We start from the raw sequence: 8255 nt of genomic DNA, 5'->3' as shown, positions 1-8255 counted from the left end.
GATCAGACAGTATAAAGATCAGATCAGTCAGTATAAAGTTTAGATCAGACAGTATAAAGATCAGAACAGACAGTATAAAGATCAGATCAGACAGTATAAAGATCAGATCAGTCAGTATAAAGTTTAGATCAGACAGTATAAAGATCAGAACAGACAGTATAAAGATCAGATCAGACAGTATAAAGATCAGATCAGACAGTATAAAGTTTAGATCAGACAGTATAAAGATCTGAACAGATAGTATAAAGATCAGATCAGACAGTATAAAGATCAGATCAGACAGTATAAAGATTACGGCTAGTGACGAGTAAAACCTTACGTTTTGGAACATGATACTCTAAAATCAATGTGAGAACATGTGCCCTTCTGGGGTGAACTCGAAGTTCAGGACAGAAGCCGTTCTTCTAGAGGAAGGTGATGATTCTATTTCAGTAAATGAGGATAAACAACAGAGTCAGATCTAATCTCACTTCTTTTCACACTTACACAGGAAACATCTTCACCCTGCTGCACGTTTCTATAGAAGGACTCAGTGTCAGCAGGTCAGGTTGTGTGTCTTCTGCAGAGTATTTGGTCCAAGGCAGGAAGTCAATGCTGATTGATTTAAGCTAAATACTTGATATATATATATATCATTGTTTAGTTATAATACGGGAGCTGAAAGTTCTCATATGGTCTTTAACTGTCTCTTGCTAAACTTTCAGAAGATGATATGAAATATAAATTATGCTGAATATGATCTTTCTAGATGTTCTCTGTGAGTGATCTCGCTCTGTGTTCAGGGTCAATATAAACTCTCTCACCCTCATTTGTATTAATATTACGAAATGTCACAGCTATCAGGAGCCTTAAGAGTTCAGACATTTAAAATACAGTATTGCCTGTAATTAGAAAAACTTTTCTTCCTTTCTTATAAATTAGCTTTAATTCTAAAATTATTACAGTTTTATAGCCCCACCCCCTTCATGTGGAGCCACCTGATATAATATATATATATATATATATATATATATATATATATATATATATATATATATATTTGTTCAGAATGTCTGTATTGGAACAAATTGATAGACAATCATCAACTTCACTTTGGATATTTGTCTCAGAAACAGATTTCAAGCATTTAATCATGAACCTTCAGATCAGAATGTCTTTGAGATCCAGAAGAACAGACGATCAGGCAGGTGGGTCAAATCTTTAGACTGATAATAAAGACACGGATACTTCACTGCATTAAAATCAGATTAAAATATTATAGTTAATGCTTCATTTTTCATGTGTATTTCTCTCTTCTGCTCACAATAAATATGACTGCACACTTTTGCATAAACAGTGTATTTTTTCAAACTGAATTACTGTTTATTCATGAGCTTTTATCTCTCAGTTAATATGGTGCAAATGTAGAAGACAGATGAGAAATTAGAAAAATGTTGACTAGTTTCAGGGTTTTATGAATCTGTTCCCAAAAGAACAAAATTAGCCCAACACAGATCCGGATCCAGAGCCTGGAATGGTGGGAATGGTGGAGGTGCTTTAGGAGCTCATTTTGGAGAATTTCTAATGCAAAGATATGAAAAACATACTATGCAAGGGAGGTCATGTAAAAATAGGACTGATCAGTGAGTGGGGGTCTTATTAGGAAGCAGGGGGTTCTGGGAGAGTCCTGGCTGAGGTACTGGGCTCTTCTAGAGAGAGAGCTCTCACTGCTTATATATAAACACATATGCATTCAGAATTTTATCCTGGTTAGCACAGTTTTCTATTCTCAGGTTAAGAGCTGATTTGATTCTGTTTAAAAGGTTCTTGTTTCTACAAGATTTTGTCTTTGATGCTGGTTAAATGTTCTTTACAGTTGGTGGTCTTTATATCCAGGAAGGGGAAAGTTCTCAGTAAAACGCTCTGATTGGACCAGAGAGTCTCCAATGTTTCCTCCACCTCCTCTCCTGCTGTATATAAGGAGGTGAACCATCAGTCCAGCCTCACCTTCAACCAGAGCAGATCTCCACAGAGTTCTCCACCACCTCAGCAGAAGAACCCATCCACAAGATCTCCACAGAGGGAGAGACACTCATCCACCAGAGGAGAAGAACAACACTTGGTATGTTGCTAATTATTTTTTCAGTATCTTAGTGATTTATTATTTACTATATTTATTATTTATATATATATATATATATATATATATATATATATATATATATATATATATATATATATATATATATATATTTTTTACTTTACATGAAGAAATCAAGGAATTGAAAGACGGCTGTGAGTGTATATATATTTACATTCATACAGTACAGTGTGGGGTCCTGTGGGGGTCCTGACCACTGAAGAACAGGGTAAAAACGTATGCAGAGAAACAGATGGACTACAGTCTGAAACTGTAGAGCTACAGAGTGAAACTATACTGTCAGTGGAGCTGATACAGTACCTATCAGTTTTTTAAGTTAGTAAATAGCGATCCTAATTCTAATTCAGGGATCCTAAAAAACAAACAGCATTCAGTAGCTCATCAGCCAATGGCTGTGCTTAGAGGCAGAGTTTGAAGTGGATCAGTGAGTGCAGAGCTCCCTCTACTGGCCAAACTGTATAGTGTTAAAATTCCAACCACTAAATTAAACATTTTTAAGACGGTAAAATGATGTAATTGTGATTATGTGTGTAAAATATTATATTTAAAGGCTGTAGTGTATGACACAAGCTGTGCTCTGTGTAATGTGTCTTTAAATGTGTCTTGAATAGATGTGTTTAAACGCATTTAAATGCGTTTAAATGTGTCTTGAATAGATGCAGTGTTTGTGTATATCAGTGTGCATGTATAATAAGTTCATCCACTTTCGTACTGGATGACCATGAGTACAGCCCATTAATATTATTGCTATTTTCTATGTTTTATTTTTATTATTAGTGTAATAGAAGATACTGATAATAGTTTTATTTAGTGATCCAAAACTCAAGCATTTCTAAATGCTGATAAATTCTATAAATACATATAAAATATATGGTAAGGCCTCTTTAGGACTTTTTGCTTCTAACCTGTGGAGCTCAGCTTTTATTAGACAGTCGAGCTCAGAGCTTAATTTTTATAAACATCTGAAAACGCAGCTCTTTAACTCAGAGCTTCATTAAAACTCTACGACTCCTTGGTCTTTATCTCTTTAATCTGATCTGTTATTGACTTATATGATGTTAATTTAACACTCCTAGTTTCTTCTGTTACTGGTAAGCTTTATAATCTGTCTGTAAAAATCAGCATCATCATCTTTTTGTATTATAGACCACTTTTCCTTTAATACAGTTTCCAGTCTAAATGGGCTTTGAGTTATTTATTTTTGTGTTATGAAAAAACAGAAAAGTTATATTTCACAGAAAAGTCATTCTAATTATCAGTGTTGAGTGTGAGACTCTCTCCCTCTATTCCAGCTTCCACTCTGTTCAGGAGACTCTCTTTCAGTTCCTCAAAGAATCTGCAGACACACCTCCAAAGTTCAGTCTCAGAAGCTGGTTTATCATTTTCTGAAGTAATCAAACACAGTCGGTGGTGTTGAGGTCTGGACTCTGGGGTGGTCAGTCCATTGTTTGATAATCAGTTTTTGACTCTAGTTGTGAAAACTCAAACATATTTTCCTTTGATTTTCTTCTTCATTATATAAGTGGATTGTCTTTCATCTAATCTCCTCAGAAATATCTCCTAAAAATACGGCTTTGACTGGAAATTAAATTGATGAAGGGTCTCTGATTTTTGCACAGTATAGTATATGTACAGCCTAATATGGTCTAAATTGAGTTATTTTCCTTTTCTTGAAACAGGTACTTCAGTTATTCCACCAAAGACCAAAATGGACCCAATCAATGGAATTCAAATCACTCAAGGGGACCAGGAGCTAAACGGCTTCACCAGAATCGATGTAAACCTCAACCGTGTTGCAGGGGGGCCTGTGTTCCTATGGTACAAAAGGGGGGGTGACAACCCTCCAGTCACCAGAATCCAGTTTTCATTCAGAGGTGAGATGGTTGAAGGTCTTAGAAATTCTGGCTTCACCCAGATCCCTCAAAGGGTAAATGAAGGTGCCCCAGATTTTCCCATTCATCTGTGGTACATGAGTGGCACCACTGAGTTTGACGTCCCCATCGTGGACCTGATGGTCACCACCACACTGGACGAGGAGCCGGCACTGTTCAGCAATAACTGGGAGCGTCTGGGCTGCGATCTGAACCGCAACAACAACGGTGGAGATCCAATTTACGTCTGGGTGAAGAGGAGTGAACGAACCTACATCTGTGACATCACAGCTACTATCGGTTTTGCTGAAAAGACAGAAAGTGGCGTCTTTAAAGATGTAGATCTCTTTAATAAAGGCTACTTCCGTGTGGATGAAGACACCAACCGAGGAGTGAACCCTGCAGGTGATGCAGTGTTTGTCTGGTACCGTCATTCCAGGAATCAAGGCATCACTGGCGTTCGTGTTTCTGTCGGTGATGAAGTGATAGACGACTTCACAAGGGTTGATAAAAACCTCAGTTCTGGCACTGCTGGAGATCCTGTGTATCTGTGCTACAGCAATGGGCCCCAGCGTCCTGTGCAGTACCTCACTGTGTTGGTCTGTAACATTGGTAATGATGCTCGGGAAGCTTACCAAATAAATAATATCAGAGTTGTGATGGTAAACCTTAATTTTAGAATTCCAGGTTCCAAACGTCTTTACATTGCATATAATTGCTGGGCCCAGCCTCCGGCTCCACAGCACCCTCAGTAATCAGCTTTACCTTCTCTGCTTCCTGCACTCCCACCAGTCATTACTGAGATATTCTGAAATCTCTACATTGTACAGTAATAATCAGAGATGTTATCAGGTTAAAGTCTGTGTATCTGAGTGAATAATGTAATCAGTGTATCTGAGTGTGTTCAGCTCATCCTCTGCATTTCTCTTCTTTCTCTATTAAAGCTCATAAAACACTGTCAGTGTCTTCTGAGTCTGTGATTGTGTCAGTGATGCTGTGATATGAATGTAATTCTGTAGTTTCTGATCTTTAAAACACAGCAAAACATCAGGACTAATAAAGAACTCACTGTTTATAATCAGGAAATAAAGGGAAATTTGAGCGTCAATGTGAAGAGACACATCTTGAGGATTTATTAAGGTCTTTATTCAGTAAAGGTCAAATTATTAAGTTCTAAATGGTTCTTTTATTATGAAATAAGCTTTTATTAATTAAGACCTGTTTAAGTACAGAACTGACCCCCTGTCAAACTATTTTGATTGATTACAGCAATAACATGAGGAATATTAAATATATCCGACATTTAAAATGATTCACTTGGCATGACTCCATTTTTGCAGGGATTGATTAATCTAAATATGAGAGTCACACAAACTCACAGACGGTCATCTGTTTGATTCATGGCAGTTGGTCATTTATTGATGATTAACACAAATTAAAAACTACACAGTTTCAGTTGTGCTGAATCAGAAACTGCTGTTGACATTTGAATCAGATTCATTTTTAATTTTGTGTGTAGAGTCATTCATGCAAAACTACAATATAATATACAAGTTCAAAATAATGATTACAATAAATTTAGCAGAAAATGTGTGACCATCCTAAACATCGACAATGATATTTTTGATATTAAAAGTTTGAAATAATAAACATTTTGCAAGTGAAAACAAGATTTATCATTTTAACTCGTTATTTTTATTGATCATTTTTACAGCATATTATTTTAGTTTTTATTACATGTTTGTAATTTTCTTAACTCTGATGTTAATTTGTCATTTGAGCAGCACCGTCATTATTCAGAAACATAATAACTCAGTTTCATCATTTCATCATCATTCACTCAGACTCTGGACGTCCACAGCAGTAGCGTCGCTGTATAAATGGACATGTGTGAGTGTCCAGTGGGGGTTTATCTTCTGGATGACCAGAGCTCTGTAGATCCTCTATGGATGATGATGTTCTGTCAGATGTTACTGGGACAGAAATACTTTCTGCGCATGTGCGTCACATCATAGTGAAAGTTTATACCGTTCAACATGGCGGAGCAGAAACTGGTCTACAGAGGAGGTGAAGTTAATGCTCTGATCTTTAAAAGACGGCGGTGGGACGGACGTCCAGTTTATGTGTCTCAGAACACGACGTCTTCCTCTCGGCCTTCTTTAATAAGGACAGGTGAAGGACGTTTTCCTGAGTCTGACATCATTTTAAAGCAGTTAAAAACACAAGCGCTGCTCACTGCTGCTCATCTCACTCCGACTGGACCTCACGTGATGCACGCTGTCATGGTAACATTTACTTTAGGTTTTACTCCACATATGTGCTTCATTTTGTATCGGATTACTTGTAGTGTGCATATAAATGAAGATTTTTATCAGATTGTTGAGCAGAGTGAGAATAAACACCTCAGTCTGAATCTGTAATGAGAATACATTCAATCAGATTGTCAAAAATCTTTGCATGCTACCACAGCCAGTGATCCTCAGAAAGTTCATCCCAGTGGTGACTCCAAATGTTGTACCCCTGAAAGGGGAGATAGTAAATGAGAAAACTCAAACATGGTGTTTCCTCACTTCTATATTGTGCATTATATCAACATAAAATATATGTGAATTGGGGGACTTTGGTCTGACAACAGCTCCTCACTCAGTACTACACAGTCATGTTCACTCATTATAGAGCAACATTCAACACAATGTCTTCTGCAAAATATTGGACTGTACTTTCAGCAAATCTGGCTAAAAAATCTCACACATCTCCCTCGACAAGGACCTCATGGCTTTTTTAACTTTGTGATTAATTGTCCAGCTATGTTGAGTAAATCTGACCATCACTCTTTCAACTGTGTTGGAGATTCTGCACATTTGGGCCACACTTGAAACTGAACTGGGGACAGAGGAGGGAACTCTGAGAAGTTTGGGCAGGAGTCTCACAGGAATACAGTCTCACAGGCTCTTAGATTATGCAACATTTACACATCATGTATTTATCATTTCTCAGGTGGGGGTCCAGTCCTGTGTTTATTGGACAGAGTTTCTCCTGGATCCAATCAATCCCTAATTTGTCTGGCCAGGACCTGGGGTTCAAATGAAATTTGCTGGAGAAATATTAAGATCCAGTCAAATTGACGCCAAAATATTTTCAATTAAATTACTTGAGTCAATAAAAATCTTCTTTTATTTCTGTACTGCAAGCCTTTGCCTGACTTTCCATCTTGCAGTTGTAAATTTGTAATGAAATACTGAAGGATTTTAGACCCAGACAACAAATGTACACTGCGCCTGATTAGGGCCAAATGTAGCGCTGCATCCAGTCCGGATCCGCAAAGCAGAGCTGGCCCGGTGTCTTTTTGCACAACGGCCCAATACCGGAACTGATCTGTTTTACGGATCTGCACCAAAACCGGCCCAGATGAGCAAAGAACAGCGTTACGTCTGGCCCTGAATTGGTGCAGGTCTGAATATTATCTTCATATCTGGCCCAAATGTGGCACAGACCCAGTTCAGAAGAGGTCCAAGCTCAAGTTGATATAAGCAACTGTCTCTGGAACGAATCCGGCCCTGACTTGTTGCATCTGCACCGGATCCGTTCCAGAGTCAACAACAGCCCCATATCCCACATAATTATTCACAAATCATTATTAATGATTTTTTTCAAAAAATGGTAAATTCAAAAAGTGAAACATAAAACCAAATACCTCAAAAAAAGTTTTATTGAATGTCATTATGTTTTCAACACAGCATTTTTTTGAAAAATGAATTCAAACAAGAAAAAATACAATGCCAGTACTGAGGTGGAGACTTATCAGCAAAAAATCCTGCCATTAAAGAAGCGATAATTAGCTACTTTGTTTTCAATTGTAATAAACTGACATAAAAACAGACTTTAACACTGATAGAGACTGATAAACTCTGCTCATGTTCAGGACCGAAGCCCTATTTCTAGAAGGTGATGACTTTGCATGACTGAGCATAAACCGCAGAGACGGACCCTCTCACTGCCCTTCACACGTACACAGGAAATGTCTGCACCCTGCACGTCTCTTTAAAAAGATTAAACTTTAGCACGTCAGGTTCAACATCTTCTTCAGATTATTTTGGGCAAGGCAGAAAGTTCATGCAGTCTGATTAAAGCTGAACACTTGAGAAGTGTAGAGACAAAGTTCAGCTCATCAGAAAGTAAAATGGAGAATATCCAGTGACTTTACACCGTGTACAGTTGTAGGCATACAGCAGATTGTTAAGGGA

This window comes from Colossoma macropomum, unplaced genomic scaffold (genome assembly GCF_904425465.1).
Source record: "Colossoma macropomum unplaced genomic scaffold, Colossoma_macropomum, whole genome shotgun sequence".
Lineage (NCBI taxonomy): Eukaryota > Metazoa > Chordata > Actinopteri > Characiformes > Serrasalmidae > Colossoma > Colossoma macropomum.
This window is presented reverse-complemented; position numbering follows the sequence as displayed.